Source organism: Neofelis nebulosa, chromosome 4, assembly GCF_028018385.1.
Source record: "Neofelis nebulosa isolate mNeoNeb1 chromosome 4, mNeoNeb1.pri, whole genome shotgun sequence".
Lineage (NCBI taxonomy): Eukaryota > Metazoa > Chordata > Mammalia > Carnivora > Felidae > Neofelis > Neofelis nebulosa.
Genome location: NC_080785.1, coordinates 104,390,807 through 104,412,641, shown reverse-complemented (window position 1 = coordinate 104,412,641; position 21,835 = coordinate 104,390,807). Strand labels below are relative to the sequence as shown.

The 21,835-nt window shown below is 49.8% G+C and overlaps 1 protein-coding gene and 1 long non-coding RNA gene across 3 annotated transcripts in view; one reads left to right on the top strand and one right to left on the bottom strand.

The window, feature by feature from the left end:
- DDC (dopa decarboxylase) overlaps positions 1-11,521 on the bottom strand; it is an 85,191-nt gene extending 73,670 nt beyond the window's left edge. The window contains exon 1 of one of the 2 annotated variants that reach the window (XM_058725538.1): positions 11,390-11,521. The gene's annotated coding sequence lies outside the window, so the exon portion shown is untranslated. Of the gene's footprint in view, positions 1-11,310 lie in introns of both variants that reach the window. The other variant, XM_058725539.1, reaches the window with a different exon arrangement.
- Positions 11,522-11,555: 34 nt separating this feature from the next.
- Positions 11,556-14,392, top strand: LOC131509634 (uncharacterized). The gene is made up of 2 exons (XR_009260622.1): positions 11,556-11,995; positions 13,986-14,392. It is a non-coding gene; the product is annotated as an uncharacterized LOC131509634 (long non-coding RNA).
- Positions 14,393-21,835: the final 7,443 nt, after the last annotated feature.

The window sequence follows — 21,835 nt, the reverse complement described above, 5'->3', positions numbered from 1 at the left end:
TTCGGTTCTTTTGCACATCGTCCATTTCTTTCCGGAAGACCCAGGATGACACAGAAACGTCACCCACCCGCCATCAGCCTTGGCAAGCACGAACACCCCGTCTCCGCTAGCTTTTCTCATTTGTTCACGTCTGTTTCTGCTTCCAACTTTTTGGATTTTTTTAATTTAAATCCAAGTTAGTTAATATATAATGTCATTACATAATGTCATAATGATTTCAGGGGTAGAACCCGGTCATTCATCACTTACATACAACGCCCAGCGCTCATCCCAACAAGTGCCCTCCTTAATGCCCATCCCCCACTTAGCCCATGTCCCCACCTCCCCTCCAGCAGCCCCCCCCCATTTGTTCTTTTTAAGAGTCTCTTATGGTTTGTCTCCTTCTCTCTTTAATCTTATTTTTCCATCCCTTCCCCTGTGTTCATCTGTTGTGCTTCTTAAATCCCACATCTGAGTAAAATCATATGATCTCTGTCTTTTCCCTGACTTATTTCACTTAGCATAATACCCTCTGTGTTTGCTATTAAACGGCTTTATGCAAGAAAGAGCCAGTGAGTCCAACTTTAATTACCTCCCCTCGTTTTCCATTTTATTTCAGTGCAATTCCAGAAGAAACTCTTCCTTAAGGGAAAGCGCCTCTCCTCCCCCTTAAAATTCTCACCCCCTTTTCCTCTTACTCTCTTGCAGCCACATTAGCCGTTCACAAAAGGCCACAGCCATCTGCCCTTTCCATGGACCTGAGACTATTCAGTGCCATTCTACCTGGTCGCTTCTTTTCATTACAGCGGTCACATCCCGTGGCCACATCACATATTGATTTATCATCTATTCCAAATATATGACACCTGCCACTGTGAGTCGATTCAGTATGTTTTGGTACACTGTTTGGGAAGCCTCCATCCCCCCCCCCCCCCCAAATCAGTTCAGTGGTAAATCCTGAGTCCTCAATTCACTGTGAACTCTCCATTACTCCTGGGGGGTGGCCGCTGGCCTGTCCCCGGTGTTGCTAAGAAACCTGTGTTTGAGGTTACCCCGAGTTCAAAGCCCAGAAAATGTTTCCCCTCAGTTGCCACATCCTATGTTCCGAGAAACCAGATGAATCTCTGTTGTCTAAGTTCTGCTCAATTTGTCATATGCCTTATGTCATTTAGCAATGTCGATGATCCTGCCCAGAGTGTTACTGCTGCCATGTGACCAAGGCTCAGGGGGGCTGGTGCCCCTGATCACGGCCATACAACCCATCACGGGAGCAGCGGGTGCTGGCGTTTCTGATGCTGAAGCCAGCCTCCTCCCCTGACCTCTGTGGCTGGGTGGCCATAGGCTCCTGCACGGCCCCCTCCCTGTGCCCACCCAGAGGGGGCTCTGGGCCAGGCTGGGGAGGCAGCGCCTGCCCCCCCCCCCACAGAGTGTGGTCTGGGTGCTCCCCGTTCACCACGTGTGATAGACGGTGTCTGACCTGAGCCCCCAGCTGGGCCCAGCCCAGCTGAGACAGAAACGGGCAGAGGCTGTACCAGATCTGCGGTCCCCCGTGCCCCCGAGCAAATGCTGAGACAGTCACTACACACGGGGCACCGGCGTGAGCACTGAAACTCTGTGCTCTCAATCCTCACGATGGCTTTGCAAAGTAGCAAGACTATCCCTGCTCTGGAAAGGAGGAAGAGGGCTCAGGGAAGCCCACACGGCTCACAGGTAGTTTTACTCGTGGGTGTGGGCACTCAGAAGCCCCGACCGGTCCCTCCGACGGCCCCCTTGTGGCCCGAGCATCCCCGTCCAGAAACGCGGATGAGCACCTTGAAAATTTCAGGACCTCTCTCCTCAAATATCCACAGAGTCGTGGGGCGCCTGGGGGGCTCAGTCGGTTAAGCGTCTGACTTCAGCTCAGGTCATGATCTCACGGTTTGTGGGTTCAAGCCCTGCGCTGGGCTCCATGCCCGTGCTGACAGCTCAGAGTCTGCCTGGTTCTCTCTCTCTCTCTCTCTCTCTCTCTCTCTCCCCCTCCTTCCCTCTCTGCCCCTCCCCTACTTGTGCTTTCTCTCTCTGAAAATAAATAAATAAACTTAAATAAATAAGATATCCACAGACTCTTAATTTTCCTGGAGTCTTTCCCCAAACTCGCCACCAGACGCAAACGGGAGTTTCCAAACGTCATAGGGGAAAACCTTCAGAAGGATCAACACCTTGAAGAGGGGGAAACATAAATAACCACCCCCCACCCGTTTATTTGAATTTGTAGGGGGTTGGCAGGATCTTGGTTTTTTGGTTTTTGTGGGGTTTTTTTTTGTAATTATTATCATCAAACTGGCTGCTGCCCGAGGCACACCCACCACGTGCCCAGAAGAGAGGGAGTGGCCACTGTCAAGGACACGATTTTTTCCCTTTCAGAACCGCCCTCCTCAGCTTGCTTCCATGTTAACTGTCCTAGATGTCACCTGTCTTTGCCCGGGGGCCTCACGGGCCACCCTTGGGCAGAAAGAGCCTGTGTCTCGCTGGCACCCTGGAAACCCACAGAGACCAGCTTTGATGTCGCCACGGGACCTTAGCCTTCGTTCTCTTCCGGAGGCGAGATCCTGCTGATATGAATGAGAAACCAAGCACAAGCACCCAGGGCTTGAAGCCTTTAAGAGAGGAATAGGATTGGGGGGGAGGGGGGGACTCATATCCTTTTCTCAGATGTCCCTCGGAAACTGGAGAAAATAATACATCCCGGGCAGGGGCATTCCCACCTGCAGTTGGCATGCTGATTAATTCTATAGCTCTCATTATTGACCACCTACTGTATTCCCCAGGGGCCGCTGACAAACATCAGAGCCGGTGTTTATAAGCATTTTGAGGGAGGACTGTTAGCGGTCCTTGGCACTGAGGGCAGGAGCCTGGGGGTGGGGGGGGGGATGTGTTTTGCCCGCCATGCAGACGGGGTCCTCCTTCCCCACCCCACCCCACCCCAGCCTCCGTGGGCTCCACATACACCATGAACCAGCCCGGAAACTCATTTCCACTCACTTTGTTACGGCTCAGAGGACACCGGCTAAAAAAACCATCCGAAGTTTCTGTCTCTTTACCTGACCTGTTGCTCGGAGACACACGAAAAGGCAGGTGACTTAGGTTGGCACCCATTTCAATAAAAAGTCCCTATGGTGTGCCCCACTGGCCCACCGCCCGATGCCAAGCCGTCCCGGCCAGAGGAAATCAACCAGGCTGGAATGAACAAGCCAAGTCCAGCCCCCCCACCCCCACCCCACCCCAGGGTCACAGCCATCCAGGAGCTGGAATTCTCCAGGGGCTCTGGTGACCCCAGGCTATAAGGACAAAGAGCAGTACTCACAGGCAGCCTTCTCCTCTCTCCTCTCCTCCGTGACAGTTGAAAGGCACAGAGGATGCAATCACCATTTATATAGACAGTGTCCGCCTCCCCAAAGCCAATCAGAGCGGCTTGCTCTGCCTATTTACCCGGCAGCAACATCTTGCAACCTCTCCCGCCCTCCTGCTCTCCACCCCAGACTTGAGGGCTGGGTGGGGGCGGCCCAGGGCCAAAGGACGCAGCGGAACCTTGCAGGGGCCAGCGGCAAGAGGCCACAGGGAAAGGGCTCTATGTTCCCAGTGCTCTGTGTTCGATCCGGACTCCTGCACACCCTCAAGGCAACCCCCTGGGAAACTGCAGGCTCCCTGGCTCTTTCTCGGGGCGAGGAGGGACCCAGGGTAGGCAAGATGAGTCAGGAGGATGCCTTCAGGCCAGCCCTGGGCCATCAGTTTAGTCCAGATCAGAGAGAAGCCGGGGAGGTGAGGATTTGTGCCGGGTTCCTGGGATTCAAAACCCTGTTCTCTCTCATTCTCTCTCTGTATTTTTTTTTTAGATTTTTTTAATGTTTATTTACTTTTGAGAGAGAGAGAGACGGAGCTTGAGCCGGGGAGAGGCAGAGAGAGAGGGAGACACAGAATCAGAAGCAGGCTCCAGGCTCCGAGCTGTCAGCACAGAGTCCGACGCGGGGCTCGAACTCACCGACCTTGAGATCATAACCTGAGCCGAAGTCGGACCCTTAACCGACTGAGCCACCCAGACACCCCAAGATATATTTTCTAATGCTTTGTCATGGTGTAGAGTAACGCACTTGGCTTTTTTTTTAAAAAATTGAGGTATAATTGACATCCCAAAGTATGATCCTTTCAGGTGTACCATGTAGCGATGGGACATTTGCAGCCATTGTGAAATGACCACCAGGGATGAGTCTAGTTACGGGTGTCGCACACCAAGTTGCTACAATGCGACTGACTGTGAGCCCCCACGCGGTGAGTTACATCCCAATGCGCAGCTCAGAGTTTGCATTTCTGGACCCCCTTCGTCCATGCTCCCTCCTCCAGCAGCCCCTCCCTTCTGGAAATGCCAGTCTGTTCTCTGTATCTATGCGTCTGCGTTCTGTTTGGCTTGGTTTCCAGATTCCACATATTAATGAGATCATGTGGTTATTTATCTTTCTCTGCGTGGCTTATTTCACTTAGCATAACGCTGCAAGGTCCATCCACGCTGTTACAAGAGGCAAGAGTTCTCGGGCTCCCTTTCTTCTCCGCCCCCTCAGGCAGGCTGGTCAGTGAAACACGAGGGACAGGGTTCGTTTCTCTATCGCGGTGTGCTCAGAGCCCTGGGAACCTTGGAAAGGGGCCTGGCAGAGCTCACTCAGATCAGGAGGGGCAGGCAGGACTGTCTGCTCCTACGACACACGTGTGCATGCACATGCATCCACCGCACGCATGTACATGCACATACATGCAGCTCACGGTCAGGGGCAGAGGCCTTGGAGCCTGCGGCAGGAGGGCAGCGGGGCTGTGGGGGGCTGGCGAGGAGCTCCCCACCCTCCTTCGGTGGCTGGGTGAGGACAGGAGGCTGTTCATCCCCCGGCACTGAGATGTGCTCCTGCAGACAAGAGGCAGGCGGGACCAGGTGCTCTGTGGGCAGAGGGAGCGGCAAGCTGGACAAAGCTGGCCAGGCCCACAGCAGGTGGCTTCACACACAGGGGTTCCAGCAAGGGGCCTGGGGTCTGGAGACCCAGCAAGGGGTCTAGAGAGGGCCACTCCCAGTACTCTGCTTGGTAAACCCTGGTTGAAGACAGGAGGCGATGCAGAGAGGATACAGGTATGGTGAGGGGCTGACCCCAGCACAGACCTCTGGTCAAGGGGGTGTGAGAATCGAGTGAAATCTTCCATTCCATAAAGAGTCACCCTCATAACACCTAGCACTTATAAAGGCTTCGTTACAGGGATTTCTACAGAAAATCATTCAGTCCCTCTCAACTACTTTACAAGGTAGACATTCTCATCACCTTTGCATGGATGGAGAAGCTGAGGCCCAGAGAGGTTAGGCCATGAGGCAGGGTCACACAGCAAGCATCTTCCTTGCCAGTGGGCCAGCCTGCCCTCATGCTGGACACGGCAAACCTACTTGCTGGGAGGCAGACCGTGAAAGAATAGACAGAGGGAGAAATCCATAGTTGTCAATGGTGACCAGCGCTGCAAAGCTCGAGAAGAGGGTACAACCCAGACAGGAGGCTGGAAGCCGGGGACCCAGCCAACGTTTGCAGAGAAAGCAGTCGCCAGAAGGTTTAAGGCAGGGCCCTGGCATGCCTAATCTAAGTGCTTCAAAACATCGTTGCCCACGGGGTACACTGGGCTTGCACCTGTCTCCACCGCCTGTGAGGTATTATCGGCAGCCAGCTTCTTTGCCCATCCACAGTGATCGTGGCGAGACAGGACTTACAGTAGGAACCGGAAGACAGGAGAAAATCTAACAAAACCTAACAAAAGACGTGCAAAACCGGATGAAGAAACTTATAAAAATCGACAGGAGCCATTACAGTAGATCTAAATAGATGGGAACTGATGTCTGTTCACGCATAGAAACATCCACTTTCCTCAAAACGATTCGCAGATTCGATGCCATCAGAATCTAAATCCCAACATAGATATTTGACGACAAAATATAAATGCAAGGGGCGCCTGGGTGGCTCAGTCGGGTAAGCGTCCGACTTCAGCTCAGGTCATGGTCTTGCAGTTCGTGGATTCGAGCCCCGCATCGGGCTCTGTGCTGACAGCTCGGAGCCTAGAGCCTGCTTTGGATTCTATGTCTCTCTCTCTCTCTCAATAATAAATAAACATCAGAAAATTTTAAAAAGTATATAAATGCAAAAGCAAAGGTCTAAGAACGGCCAGCGTATTGTCGAGAAAGAAGGACATTACAGTCTTGCTCTACACTTATGACTGAGGAAGCTGGAAAAATGTCATGGTTTTGATTGCAAAGGCAGACACCTGACCAATTAAACAGAATAGACAGCCTGGAAAAAAAAAATCCCGGAAAGATATGGAGAATTGACAAACGTGGAATTGTAGATTGATAGAGAGAGAACACGTTATGAAACGGTGCCGGGCAACTGGTCAACTACTTGGAAAAAATGAAATTAAACCTGCTCCTCAATCCATATACAAAAAATAGGTTTCTGATAGATTAAAGCCTTCACTGGGAAAGGCAAAATTTTTAGGACAACAGAAATATATATTTATGGCCTTGGAGGGGAACGATTTCATAAATGATTCACTTAGCCAGCTAACCATAAAAGATCATCAAGTGTCACTACATTACTGTTGAGAAAATCTATTCTGCAAACTGTACAAATTAGAAAGAGGAGGGAGGCATTTAAGATGCAAATTGCTAATTACGGGTTAGGCTTCATAAAATTAAGAAGACATTTCAATAAAAGAAAGACAACTCAATAGAAATACAAGCACATATCTGCAATGGAAAGGAAATGTCTCCTAAATATGTACAAAGATGATCTTTCTTGTTAGTGAGAAAAGAAGGTAACTGTTTATTGGTAAGTATAGAGTTGCAATTGATTTTGTATGTTTCATCCTTTTTCCGGCCACCTAACGACATTCTCTTAAAAGTTGTAATAATATGGGGCGCCTGGGTGGCTCAGTCGGTTAAGCGTCCGACTTCAGCTCAGGTCACGATCTCGCGGTCTGTGAGTTCGAGCCCCACGTCGGGCTCTGGGCTGATGGCTCAGAACCTGGAGCCTGCTTCCCATTCTGTGTCTCCCTCTCTCTCTGTTCCTCCCCCATTCATATTCTGTCTCTCTCTGTCTCAAAAATAAATAAACGTTAAAAAAATTTTTTAAAAAGTTGTAATAATTTGTCTGTTAATTCAAGGTGGATTTCATTGCGAAGGACCATATCACCTGTGAACTGTGATAATGTTCTTTCGAGTCCTTTTTCTTATTTATTTTTCTTGCCTGATTACACTGTCTAGGACTGTGCTCTCCAGTGTCATAGGCACAAGCCGCACCTGCCTAAGGAAGGGCTCCTTGAAACACAGCCAGTGCCACTGAGAAAACGAATGTTTCATTTTATGTAATCATTTACATTCAAATCTCAAAACCGAAGCAGTGTAAAAATGTTCCCTGTTACACGATTTGAATGTAGGACTACATTTCACTTTGTTGTGTTACATAAAATCTTTCATTCTACTGCAGTACATGTAGATTTTTTTTTTAATTTTTTTTTTGGATTTTTAAAAAATTTTAAATGTGACTACTGGAAAACTTAAAATTTCAGGTTCTATATGTGCCTGGCCCTATTTCCTAGATGTCCCTCTGTGACACTGTTGAATAGAAGCAGTTGTGGTGAATGTCCTCACCTTGTTGGCTTTAAAAAGAATGCTTCTAACATTTCACTAAATGACAGGGTTTTATTGGAAATTCATTATTAGGAGGTTTCTTCTATTCCTACTTTTATTATAATAAATTGATGTTCAATTGTATCAAAATAGTTTCTGCATCTAAAGAGAAACTCACATGGTTTTCCTCCTCTAAATTGTTAATATGATAAATGTCATTAACAAGTTTTCTAATTTTCAAACATCCATTTATTCTTGGGATAAAACTACGGCGAGTTAACTGCATGAATTTGTACCTTCTTTCTCACGAATAACACTGTAATTTTTCCTGCTAACGTGGGTTTTCTCTGGTTTTAGGGTCAGATTCTGTGGTCGCACAGATTGGGGATAATCCCTTTTTTTAAATTCTCTGAAGCAGTTTGTATAGTTCCGAAATTCGGCATTATCCAATCACTTAAAGTGTGACAAGTCACATGTAAACATTATTTGCCCCTCCTCCTACGTTTGAGGAAATATTTTTAACAAATCAGTTTGTTTATCATTTGGGACTATTCAGTAAGATTTCTATTTCCCCTTCGTGCTATGTCAGCAAATTTTTAAATTTCAGGACAAGGGTTTGTCTGTTTTAATAATACATGCGTTACCATTTTGCTTGGTTGAATCTACAATGATGCCCCCTTTCCTTACAATTTTATTTATTTATTTATTTATTTATTTATTTATTTCCCTCCCTTTTCTTCGTTGGTTAAGGTTGGCAGAGTTGCTTTTAGTTTATTAGTCTTAAAAAAAAAATTGCGGCTTTGTTGGTCTGTCCTAATCTACCTTTATTTTCTTTTTCGTTGATTTTTCCTCTTAAGCTGAATTATTGCCTGCGTTCAACTTATCTTCATTCTGTTGTGATGTTTCTACCACCTTTAGCTGAGTGATTGGCTCGATTTCTGTCCTTTTTCAACATCCAATATCAGCATTTAAAACTAGATGCTTTTGGGGCACCGGGCTGGCTTAGTTGGTTAGGTGTCCTACTCTTGGTTTCAGCTCAGGCCACGATTACAGGGTTTGTGGGATCCCTTTCCGTGTCGGACTTGGCACTGACAGCTCAGAGCCTGCTTGGGATTCTCTCTTTCCTTCTCTCTCTTCCCCTCCCTTGCTCCCTTTCTCTCTCTCTCTTTCTCTCCCTCTCTCTCTTCCCGTGGCCTGCTCATGTGTCAGTGCTCTCTCTCTCAAAATAAATAAATAAACTTAAAAGAACTCCAGACATGTATAGCAATTTTTACTTTTTTTTTTTTTTAATATAAATTGAATTGAATTGAACTGAACTGAATTGACTTGAATTGACTTGAATGGAATGGAATTGAACGGAATAGAACTGAACTGGGGAGAGGACACGCTGGTTTGATAGCGATTCTGTGACAGGTGTTCAGACTTAAGTCTGCTACCAATACATCCTCAATTTTTGTAACGTTTCAGGTGAAGAAAGCACCTGAAGAAAGAGTGCTTTCTTTGAGAAGAAAGCATTTTCTAACTATCCGGCGCGGGGCTCTAGTATGTCCAATAAACCAAGATGGTTACTTGTTGAGATTTTCCAAATCTCTACTAATATTTTTGTTGCCTTGATGAGCCTTTCAGTTTACTATCATTACTAATGGTGTGTTAGAATTTTCCATTATGATGGTGGATTTGTTGATCCGTCCTCACACTTGTGCCAAGATTTGCTTATTATACTTCAGGTATACTTGCATTCTTCCATCAGGTTTATATAGTAGCAAACTGCATAAATAGGTTACTTGTTGATGACCTGGTTCAGCGTGGACACACGTCGTTCTTTGTCAGTCTCACCTACCGTCGGTGTTTTCGAGCCCGTCCCCTGCCACCAGAGGCCGGGTGCAGCAAAACTCGGGGATGGCATCCTGTGCAGATGGTGATGTCTCTTCACACGCCATTTAGTGACTTTTAGAAGCCTGGAAGTTATGATTTACATTTTGAGGAGCCCCAACACGTTCCTCGTTTCAAAATCCAGTCGGTGAGGACAGCCAGAGTGAAAGTTCTAGGGTGCCCCCCTGTCCCAGACTTCCGCGCACATGAGCCCTGAGAGCAACTACAAGGTTGACCCCTGGAAGGACGTCCCCCAGCAACAAGAGCACCACCTCTCACCTGCTGGGCCCAACACACTGGATCGCTAGGCTGACCGAGAACAGGGCAGAGCGTCAGCCCGGGTTCAGCCTGCTCTGCTAAGAGACACTCAGGAGTGGGAGCGCCGGGTCCCCCAAGGCCGTGCATGGGGAGACCTGTCTAGACAATGCCTCCTGTGCCCTCACACCACCTTGGAAGCCCAGAGCCTTCCGCCCTGTGCCCAGTCCTGCACTTGCCACTTTCCAGCTGTGCCTTGACACTCCCCATCTCCACCCTTCCCATCCCCCTCTTGCCAACAGTCCCGAATCTCCGGTCCTGTCCCTCCAGACCCCCCCTCCCTGCTCTCCAAGGGCTCGTGTGACTACTCTAGTGCTTGGGACATGGTAAGTGCTTTGAAAATGCGACATTTTCCCAGAATGGCGGGGGGCCAGGTGCCGGGCTGTGCTATAACAACATCTAAGTGCTGATTCATGCTCACAGGCTAGGAGGTCTTGCCTGACTGTCCTCACCTCTCCCGACATGGTTTCTCACGTGTCTAACGAGGATACGATTAAAGACTAAGGTTAACCACAGCACATGCTAAACTCTCAGAAGCATTAACTCAGGCCCGATGGAGAAGAACAATCTTCTCAAGGATGGTATCTGCTTATAATGATTTTTTAGTGTATATTTTTATTTATTTTTGAGAGAGAGAGAGAGCTCGTGTAAGCGGGGGAAGAGGCAAGGAGAGAGACAATCCCAACCAGACTCTGTAATCATAACTGGACTCAGGGCTCGATCCCATGGCCGTGAGATCATGACCTGAGCAGAAATCAAGAACTGGACGCTCGACTGACTGAGCCACCCAGGCACCCCTATGGGATTTATTTTAAAAAATTTTAAATATAATTTAGGGGCGCCTGGGTGGCTCAGTCGGTTAAGCATCCGACTTCAGCTCAGGTCATGATCTCATAGTCCGTGAGTTCGAGCCCCGCGTCGGGCTCTGTGCTGACAGCTCAGAGCCTGGAGCCTGCTTCGGATTCTGTGTCTCCCCCTCTCTCTGGCCCTCCCCCGTTCATGCTCTGTCTCTCTCTGTCTCAAAAATAAACATTAAAAAAAAAAAAAAATTTTAAATATAATTTAATGTCAAATTGGTTTCCATACAACACCCAGTGCATTATGGGATTTAATCATCCCAGTTGCCTAACAAGGTAGGTACTATTAAAATCCCCATTGTAGAGACGAAGAAACAGAGGCTCAACAGAGGCTCAGGGGAACGAGGGGCCCCAAAGCACATGGGAAGCAGAGGGTAAGGACAGGACGTTGCCCACATCTGTCCTTCTTTGGCTCCCGAGTGACAGGCAGGAAATCATCCCCGGCACCTCCCTCATCACACAGGAGCCGCACAAGTGACCGTGCACGTGTGAGCACCTCCTGTCAGCCCCCGTGTCACCGACAGCCCCACGAGACGCCAGCCTAAAAGCATTGGACCAACAGTGACTTCCAGTCCTCAGGGGAGTTAACCTCAGGCAAGCGGTCAGCACCTGGGGACCAAGAGTCGAGGTACAGGTGTCGCCGTTTCCAACAATAATAATCCAGTGAAGTATGAAGCCAGGGACTTACTTGCTGAGAATCTTACTTCCTTCTGGGCTTATTCTTCATGAGACCCGCTGGCTCTGGGACAGATCACTCCGTGTAGCTTGAAATCCACATGGTTCCCTGTCCTTGCTTGTTCAGCCTGCTGTGCTGGTTAAACATTAATTCCTGCTGGTGATAAAGGTCACAGAAGTCTTGAGAAACCTCCAGGGAGGGCTCCCTTCCCCTACAGCCCTGAACAGCTTGGATCCCTCTCACCACCGACTTAGCCCAGTCGCCAGATCCCTCCATTATCCCCAACAGCCCCAGTTTCAAGGTTTCGCCTCATCAGGTCATCCCGTAAGGTCCAGCCTTGCAGCACGGGAAGCCTTCTCGGATGCCCCCACACGGAGCCTGCACGCCCTAGCTCTTCCTTCCCCAACCGCTGAAATGATGGTGACGATGCAGAGGAGAATAATGCCGCGGCCGAGATTGTGGCGGACGTACAGAAAAACCCCAGGCAAGAGGATTTTCTTGGGACAGAGAGCAGGGCTGAGAGGAGGCACGGAAAACATGCAGAGAAGGTCCGCAAGGAGTGTGGGGGCTGACCCTGGTGGCCACCCCGCAGGTGCTCTGGGCTCAGGGCTCCGGCGGGTACAAAGGGCCCAGGGGGTGTGAGGCCGCGTTTCGGGCCATTCGTCAGAGGACTGGGCACACACAGGGAGGACAGGACTGTTGTGGCCCGAGCGCTTGTCACAGGCTGGAGAAGGGAAGAGGTCTCCGTGTCCCGTCCCTGGCGGCAGGGTGAGCCTGGGGGGATGGGGTGGGGCGGGGACTCAGCGTTCTGTTCGTGGTCAGCATGGGGCCTGAGGAGGCACAGCAGAGTGACACTGAGAAGATTCCAAACCGGTACAAGAGCCACTGGAGGAAAGGAAGGAGAGGGAGGGGCCACGTGGGTCCTACAGGGACGCCCACTCACTGCTTCACGTGCAGCCTGACATCAGCCGACACCGCAGAAGTAACCGTCCTTGTAGGGGAAGAGTGAGGGAAGGGCTCCCTCTGGGGAACAGCATCTGTGAAGGTGCTGAGGCTAGAAAGAGTATCTCGAGCCCTGAAAGAAGTCCCTCCCCCCGCAACAGAACGCACTGAAGTGCCTGCAACAGAAGGCACTGAAGTGTTTCTGGAAAGTCTGACCTTAGCTTGTGTACATCTGAGTTAAGATCACTCTGGCCCTCGTGTGCAAAATGGACCAGCGGGACGAGAGTAAAACCTGTCTCTACGCTCCTGATTTGCAGGAAGGAGCAGAAACCCAAGGAACACGGTGGGAGTTCGGGTGGGCTGGGGGAGGGAAGGGAGTTGCGTGTGTGCACACATGTGCGTGTGTGCTTGTGCAAGTGTGTTCTTGTGCGTGCATGTTCATGGCTTGTGCATGCGCATGCTTGTGCACGTGTACTTGTGCAAGTGTATGTGTGTGTGCGTGCGTGCATGCGTGTTCATCCATGTGCGCGTGGACTTGTCCATGTATTCACGTGCATCTGCACGTGTGCGTGTGGATGTGTCCATGTGCACTTGTGCATGTGTGTGCGTGCGTGTTCACGTGCATCTACATGTGTGCGTGCGCATGTGCACACGCACGCGTGGGTGTCAGGAGGCTGCTGGGAAGAGGACGCGTCAGGAATCAGGATGAGTTCACAGACCTGAGGCCACTGGGTGGACGGTGATTCTCGTGGACTGGGAAAAAGTGCCCAGTGGGGGGCCAGCTTAGCCGACCAGAGACAGAGTTCGGCTTGGGAATTAAATTCTAGACACCACACACACACACACACACACACACACACACACACACAGAGCATTCGGTGGAGATGTCCAGGGAACTTTTCCAGGTAGGGGTCTGATGTCACAGAAGCAGTCCGGACAGGACATGAAGTTACGAGTGGACAGAGTGGTTTAAGCGGTACTTGAAGCAACAAGACTGGATAAAAGCACCCAAAGAGAGAGCTCACGCACATGCACACACGTGAGGGAGAAGGGTATGCAAGTTCCCAAGTTACAGGAAGACAGAGATGTGGCAATGTCACTTTCAGCAAGCTTCTCCGCCAGGAGACAAACGTACAAGGGATTTAGGTGACAGGTGAAAAATTCTTGTTGAGCAGGGATCAGCCCAGAATTTTGGTCGGATGACCTCAGGGCACCTCCTTCCCCACCGGTGCCTACCTGCCAACACACAGTGTTCTGCCAACACAGAACGTCTGTGATCTGTTCTGGATACATGGCTATGACTCACCCCTATTCTCCAACACCTCCTCTGGGGGGTGCCCCAGCACCACCACCCCCACCGCCTCTAGGGCTACAGAAGCCGGTCTTATGGGAGGTAGGCTGCAGAGATCTACTCATCTTGCACCCACCCAGGACACACTTTGGTCTGTAAGCCTCCCTCTTAGACCATTTCTGGTCATACTGGACCGGATGGCCTTTTCCCTCGGTCTCAAGGCTCCTTCGGCTTAAGGAAATCGTTCTGCATATGATTTTCTTTCATGGGACACCGTCCCTTCCCTTGATCACTATCTCTCTTCAGATGTGTGTCTTAGCCAGGTACATCCTAACTTCTACATCCTAAGGACATTCTACTGATCTCCGTACACAGGGCACATCAGTTCTCCGTACAGAAGTCATCTGACAATGCTCCCCAATCTGGCATACGTCCCTCGAGGAAACGAGAGCAAAAATGAACACTTTCGTCCATAATCCTACTGCAGACAGAGCGCTAATGTCAACATGGGGAGTCGACATTAGCCTTCGAGTTTTCGGTGTCTGCAAATGTGTTCACCGGAGGGCGGCAAAACCGCGTATGCTTTTTGCAACCTGCTTTCCGCCACTTGACAAGATACCATAACCACGTGAAACCAGTTCTCCCGACATTATTTTTGAAATCATCATCTCCTCTCATCTTGCTGTCTCTTGAGCTTGTTGTTCTGAATCGTCCATTCATTTACATGGTGGTGCCTCACTATGTAAACGTTCTCGCTTAATGAAGAATTGGGATAATTCGAAGGACAAGAGTTCCCTTAGCAGTTTTCCCTAAAAAAAAAAAAAATTCCGTGCTTTCACATATTTCTCTTTGGAGAGGAACTCTCAAATCATTTGTTGGTACACAAAAAAATCGTGGTGAGGGGCGCCTGGGTGGCTCAGTTGGTTAAGTGTCTGACTCATTATTTCGGCTCCGGTCATGATCTCACGAATCATGGGTTCCATAGCAGGCTTTGTGCTGACAGAGCAAAGACTACTTGGGATTAGCTTTCTCTCCGTCTCTCTCTCTTTCTCTCTCTCTCTCTCTCTCTCTCTCTCTCTCTCTCTCTCTTTCCCTCTCCTGCCTGCTCTCTCTCTCAAAATAAATTTTAAAAACTTACACTAAGAAACATCACGGTGAGATGCGGGTTGGAAGAATACTAACACCTAATGTTGTGGAGAACTGGCCCCCGGGAATGGAAGTCTTCCTGTCCAGACTAACTTCGATCCTGTCTCATGTGAGTCTGGAGTCCCTCCAGCACCAGTTTATTTTGTGGGTGACCGTATAGAACCCCGGGAAGGGCAAAGGAGGTCAGTACAGGGCCCGTTTTCACACCGGTCACCAGTGTGCACAGCTCGAGCTGAAATGTGCCTTTGGGACTCCAGAAGCCGGTCCTATTCCCCTGGTGGGGGGGGGATCGTTCCCCCTGAACACCCCTCACATCTGCAGAGCCAGCACTGGTGACCGGGGACAACCCATGGCAGAGTCACGGGCGTCGGCAGCTGTGTGCTCAGAGGTACTAAATCGTGGACGGCACTGGCATCATCCCTCCACGAAGTCTTATATTTACGTGTCTGCTTTGGAGGTGTGTTCACAGGAGGATGTAAACCTCAGGTAGTTGTTGTTCTGCCACCCGAACTCACGCGTTTCAAGAGAACGCGTTTTCAACTTCACACCGCAGCTTGGAGTTCAGGAGCCCGTTCAGCCGAGGCAGCCCTCTCCCAGCGAGTAGCAAGTCGCGTGTCCACTGTGATGTTCGCTACAGAGTGACAGTGTCCTTGAAGTGAGCGCACAGGTGTGCATTGACATCGAGAAGCACCTTTAACAAGACACCTGACTTGGTAAAAGAAAACACGCATCCGAAGAAAGGTGTCTGTCAAAGGAGAGCTTGCCTGGCAAGGGAGCACAAAGTAACCAGTCAGAATGTGTGTTGGCAGAGGACCCACCTACGGGGGGTGGGGTGGAGAACGGGTGCCCTGACCCTGCAGCTGGAGGGCCTGGACCAGTGGCTCATGAGTCACCATCGTTGTCAAGAGCTGCATATGGCGGGGGGTACTGGCTCCAGAGATCATCCCGCCAGGATCGCGGGCTGATTCTATCCCAGCAAGAACCTTGTACTACTCAGTTGAGTTCAGGCACGCTTGTCCAAGGCCGCCACGACGCCCACAAGCTTTCAGCTGCTGCTTCCAGACGGAACCGGGCACGCACGTCCACTTGGGCAGCTCTGTGACATTTCTGCGATGCACAGCTTCCTGCCCCTCTAGCGTGAGTGGTTTGAGGCATGACCATCGAATTCTAAGCCCAGAAGTGTCCGAGCTACATGTAGAGAGCAGTTGGCCACTGCCATATCCTGATGAGATAGGGCAGCAGACCCACGCCAGTCTCCCCAGTGGATGATCTCCTTGGGTGGCAGTTCCACATTGCCAATGTTTGGCCTTTCCAGTTAGGGTTATGGTTGTCTGGGTCCCAGGTGACCCTCTGATAGGAAGAGTTACAATGTCAGAACCAATGTTGAGTTTTTCTGGAAAAGCCACTTAGCTTAGGAGCTGGTGAGATCAGTTTTGTGTTTTTTTGCAGAGCAAAGGGTTTTTTATTTATATTTCTTGAGAGAGGGAGAGAGAGAGAGAGAGACGCAGGGGCAGAGGGAGAGAGAATCCCAAGCAGGCTCCACACTGTGTGGAGCCCAACGCAGGGCTTGATCTCACAACCCTGAGATCATTCCCTGAGCCAAAATCAGGGGTCAGACTCTCAACCAGCTGAGCCACCCAGGCGCTCCAAAAGTGTTTTAAATGTCATTGAAGTCTAGCTTGTCAATTCTTACCTTCACGGATCTCACCTTTGCTGCCATAGCTAGGAAGTCATTACCAAATTCTATATTCATCTGGATTTTCTCCTATGCTACCTTTCAGGGGTTTTATAGTTTTGCATTTTATATTCAGGTCTGTGGTCCCCGTGAGTTAGTGCTTGGGAAGGGTGTGGGGTCTGGGTCTAGATTTGCTGTTTTGCACATGGACGTCTGCTTGTTCCATCAAGAACAGTTGAAGGGACCATCTTTGCTCCACTGTGTTGCTTTTGTTCCTTTGTCAAAGATCAGTTGATTATATATATATTTTTTTTTTAATTTTTTAAATTTTTTAATTTTTATTTATTTTTGAGAGAGAGAAAGTGTGAGCAGAGGAGGTGCAGAGAGAGAGAAACACAGAATCTGAAGCAGGCCCCAGGCTCTGAGCTGTCAGCACAGAGCCCGACACGGGGCTCGAACCCACGAACTGCGAGATCATGACCTGAGCCATAGTTGGACGCTCAACCCACTGAGCACCCCCAGGCGCCCCAAGATCAGTTGATGATATTGATGGGGGGGGGTCTACTTCTGGGTGCTCTGTTGTGTTCCGTCGATCTCTCTGTTCTTTCCCCAATAATACAGTCTTGATTTGCTGTAACTTCAAAGTAGGGGTCGGACCTGGGTGGTGTGAATCCTTCAACTCTGTGCTTTTCTCCAGCTCAGGTTTTCAAATCACTGTTGGATCACGAAATCACTCTTGAAGGTGTCATGGGCAGCATTTTAAAAGATGAAGTAGAATCCAATCAGAAAGAGAGGTGTTGCACCGGAGAAGGGAAACACTATTTTCCAAAACTTCTGTTTCAATTACAGTGAAACCTCGGACTGCGACGAACTTGTTCTGCGAGGGTTCTGCAAGAGGAGTAAACATTTTAACTTGATAAACGAGCGATGTCTTGCAACACGGGTCACATGTGACACTGAACGCCACATGATCACAACTGAGCCACTGCTTCTGGAAATTCGCTTTGATTTACAAGTGATTTGGATGACAAGTGTGTTTCCGGAATGAATTATGCTTGCAAACCAAGGTTGAACTGTATGTGTGTGGGCGCACCCCGGCACACGATGAATGCATTTCTTACCCGTAGCTCGTAGTCAAAGCTTCAAAAGCCACTACGGAGAGTCTCTTTCCAGAGGAATAAAAGAGGTCAAGACTTGGAAAATCCGAAATTGAGGGGGATACAATGAGCGCAGAGAGTTAGAGAAGGCAACGCTGACCAGCAACCTGCTATTCCTATTTTTATTTTTTATTGAATTAAAAAAAAATGATATTCACACGTTCCTTAGCTATTTGTGGTTTTCCTTCCATGAATTTCTCGCTTCTATTACAAAATCTTTTTCTAATGTTTATTTTTGAGAGAGAGACAGAGCAAGCAGGGAAGATCAGAGAGAGAGGGAGACACAGAATCCGAAGCGGGCTCCAGGCTCCGAGCCGTCAGCACAGAGCCCGACGCGGGGCTCGAACCCACAAACCGTGAGATCATGACCTGAGCCAAAGGCGGACGCTTCACTGACTGAGCCCCCCGGGCGCCCCTCTTGCTTCCATTTCCGTATTATTTCCAGCTGGTGAGTGACAAGGCCGTGGCCTGGGAGGGTCACCTGGCATGCCAGCGTGGGGCCCCGCGGCCCAGCGCCCTTCAGCGGCTCCGACGGCTGAGCAGACTATGTGATCCCCTCTTCTGCTCGCAAACGGACGACAGGCACGCTAATGTGTGACGGTGGCACGCTCCTGTCTGAGCCTCCCCTGGGACGTGGACAGAGTCTGTGTGGGTGGCCCATCTTCCAGAGGGGACGGATGACAGAGGCTCTCAGCGGGGACAACGCAAGAGTCCCCTGCCTTGCGCTTGTTCCAGCCCAGAGCTTCCTTTTACAGTTGTGTTAAATGATTACCCAAGGTCTGCTGCTACAGCATAGCAGAGGGCACAAGCCTGTTCTCTTGAAAGCCTCCAGAATCCCTCTTCCCAGTGGGAGCTGTTCCCGGTCACGTGGTGCCTGCTACCAGGCACATTCACGGAACCCACTAAACCCAAACCCCCAGGAGGGAGGCCAGGAATACCCCTGTACCCATGCCTGAAGGTACCCATTTGGGAGAGAAGGGTGACGGTAAGTTTGGCGTAGTTTGTGGCGTCTAATATTTTTTTTTTTAAGTTTTTGAGAGAGAGAGAGAGAGAGAGAGCCAGCAGGGGAGGAGCAGAGAGAGCGGGGGAGAGAGAATCCCAAGCGGGCTCCGTGTCGTCAGCGCAGAGCCTGAGGCGGGGCTCGAATCCACAAAACCGTGAGATCGTGACCTGAGCCGAAGTCAAGAGTCAGACGCTTAACCAACTGAGCCACCCAGGCGCCTCTCGTGGAGTGTAAGCTTCTAGCAGGACTGAGACTTAAACAGCACTAACGTGGATCACCTAGGTTCAAAGTCACCCCAGGGAAAAGCCTCAGCCAGCTCAGAAATACGGTGCAGTCATATTTTGTACTAAACTGAAAGAGTGCAGTAACAAAATACCAATACCACTCTACTTGGTTTGCACAAAATAAAAAACAAGGCAAGCCCCCCTCCCTCTAATGTAAAAATGTGCCAAGAATGGCCTACTTTTGGAACTGGTGGGCTGGGAGAAGCCCCACGGTGCTCCCCTCAGGACGGCCTGCCTTCGCTCACAAACAGGGACTGGTTTTGTCCAGGGAGGGACTCGTTCTGAATTCTGTAACGCCATCAAGAACGATCCCTGTTTGCAACGTGATTGCTCATGCGAAACCATCTCTCGAGAAGCCCTACACGTCCTGTTCTTGACTCCTACGGGGACAGAGGTCACCACCTCTTCAGATGAGTAGCAATGTGGTTTCTGCTTGCACCAAGGGCCCTTGTGTTCAAACACACACTTTATATTTAGGCACTAAAATTACACTCAGTCTGGGGGGATAGTCCCTGATGGAGTAACCTAGGCCATAGCAAATGAAACTCTCCCAGTGCTGGATCACTCCAGAGTGGTACCAGGTGGTCTGGGTTAATACCAGATTGGGAAGTCCTTTACCTCTGGGGGTGTGCGATGGAGGACGGGCCAAGCAGACACCGCTAAGTTCTATACACGATACACGTGTGTGACGCGAAATTACTCCGAGTTATAACTGGAAAGCAAGGTGGGCCAGAGCCGAATGAAGGCCGTGGACAGCGTCATCCTGGTGTAGCACAAGGGAAGCTCGTGTGTCTTCCACGGGGGTTGAGGCACAGGTGTGACTTCGGCGGGGGTGCCCTTAGCCTTGGGTCTGAGGCTGAGTTTTGCCGATTCAGAGCACCAACCAGACACAAGAGACTGACTCGAAAGCGGACCCTCCTTGGTCTCGTCATCCACGGCCACTTCTGTAACGTAAGTGTTTGCTGTCAGTCATCCAGACCAGCGCTGCCCGCCAGAACTTTCTGCAATGATGGCAACGTTCTGTGTCCGCACGGATCATGGCGGCCCCTAGCCACTGGTGGCTGTTGAGCGCTTAATATGTGGCCAGGGCCACCTGGAATGGAACTTTTCATTTTATTTTTATGAATTAGAATTAAAATTTAAATAGGGGTGCGTACTTAGTGGTAGCATATTGGACTGCACACACTAGAGAACACCCCGCTCTCTGTCTACCTGTGGTCACCCCCACGTTCATCCTTTACCCACGGATCTCCCAGCTGGACTCCGGGCCTCCATTTAAAAAAAAATTTTTTTTTAATGTTTATTTATTTTTGAAGGAGAGAGACAGACAGAGTGTGAACAGGGGAGGGGCGGAGAGAGAGGGAGACACAGAATCCAAAGCAGGCTCCAGGCTCTGAGCTGTCAGCACAGAGCCCGACGCGGGGCTCGAACCCACGAACCGTGAGATCACGACCTGAGCAGAAGTCGGACGCTTAACCAACTGAGCCACCCAGGTGCCCCTGAACTCTGTGCCTCCTTGAGCACTGTGTGACACAGCTCCCATAGACAATGAGGCACGTGTGTGTGTGTGTGTGTGTGTGTGTGTGTGTCTGAGTATACAGTTACCATAGAGCTTTTCTTCTCTAAGAGGATTTGTCATCATTCTTATTTCAAATAACCAAATTCCCTAATTCTCCAAAATGACATTGTGGTAATTTGCCGTAGACCAACCAAGGAAAAAAAAATTCTTCTGCAAATTAATGTATCATTTTAGGAGATTTCTCTGGAAGGCATGCGGGCTCAGAGGCAGAGAGAAGAGTTAGTTGGATGATCAACTTCAGCGGCTTGTTGTCATGATCGTGGAATTCACATACGTACTACGTATTTGTTTTTGTCCTCTGGTCTCAAACACAACCCGTGTCTTCTTCCCCACACCAACTTCCTATAAATGGGAGTCCAAGAAGAACTCACCTTACTCCGAGAAGCAGCACCAATGCTCCGTGAAGAGACCCAAAGATAAAGGGAGAAAATGACAGGAAAAACATCAAACAGTAAAGAGCGCTCACTGGAAAAACACTGCCACGGGCTAGATTGAAACTGCAACCGCATATAATATAAATTTAAAAAGAAATCAAGCAATCAGATCACAGAAGCTCAAAGCAGAGATGCACGCATTCAAGGAGTATGTTCAAGGCAAGGGACACGGCTCTAAACACAAGCAGGAGAGAGGCGCCTGGGTGGCTTGGCTGGTTAAGCGTCCAACTCTTGATTTCCGCTTGGGTCTTGATCTCACAGTTCGTGGGTTCGAGCCCCCTATGGGGTTCCCCACGCTGACATCGTGGAGCCTGCTTGGGATTCTCTCTCTCCCTCTGTGCTCCCCCCCTGCTCATGCTCTTTCTCTCTCTCAAAATAAACAAACGTTAAGGATAAGCGGGAGGGCCATACACAGACTTCCTGGTGGTGGAGTCTGCTTGGAGGCAGCAAGAGAAGGGATCCCACAGAAACATCCTACGTGACCCGGAGGACATGTTGGAGCCACAGTAGATAAGCCAAAGGGAAATGAGTTAAGAGGGTTTGAGAAAAAGCAAAGGTATTGGAATGCAGGTCAAGGGGACCCAACACACACATAATTGCTGTCTTTGAAAAAAGACCTGCCCTGTGCAGTGACGGGACAAAAATATACACAGATGTAATTCAGGAAACATTTCCAGAGGTCAAACAAGATTTTGATGTATCTACAGAGGGAAAGCGCACACTCTCTCCTGGGGGTGGCAGATGACACTTACAGATCAATGTCAACCCCGCGCTTATTCTAGGCTTCCCAGAAAGGGTCACTAGGGTTCCCTCCGGTGCCCCATGTGTCTTGGAGTGCCCTCTGCTGGCCAAGCTGAGACCTGCAGCCACGGATGTCCGTCTGTGGTCTTTGCCACCCCAGGTGAGCGGCCCCGTCGTCTACTGTGGGATGACAGACAAAGCCTAAC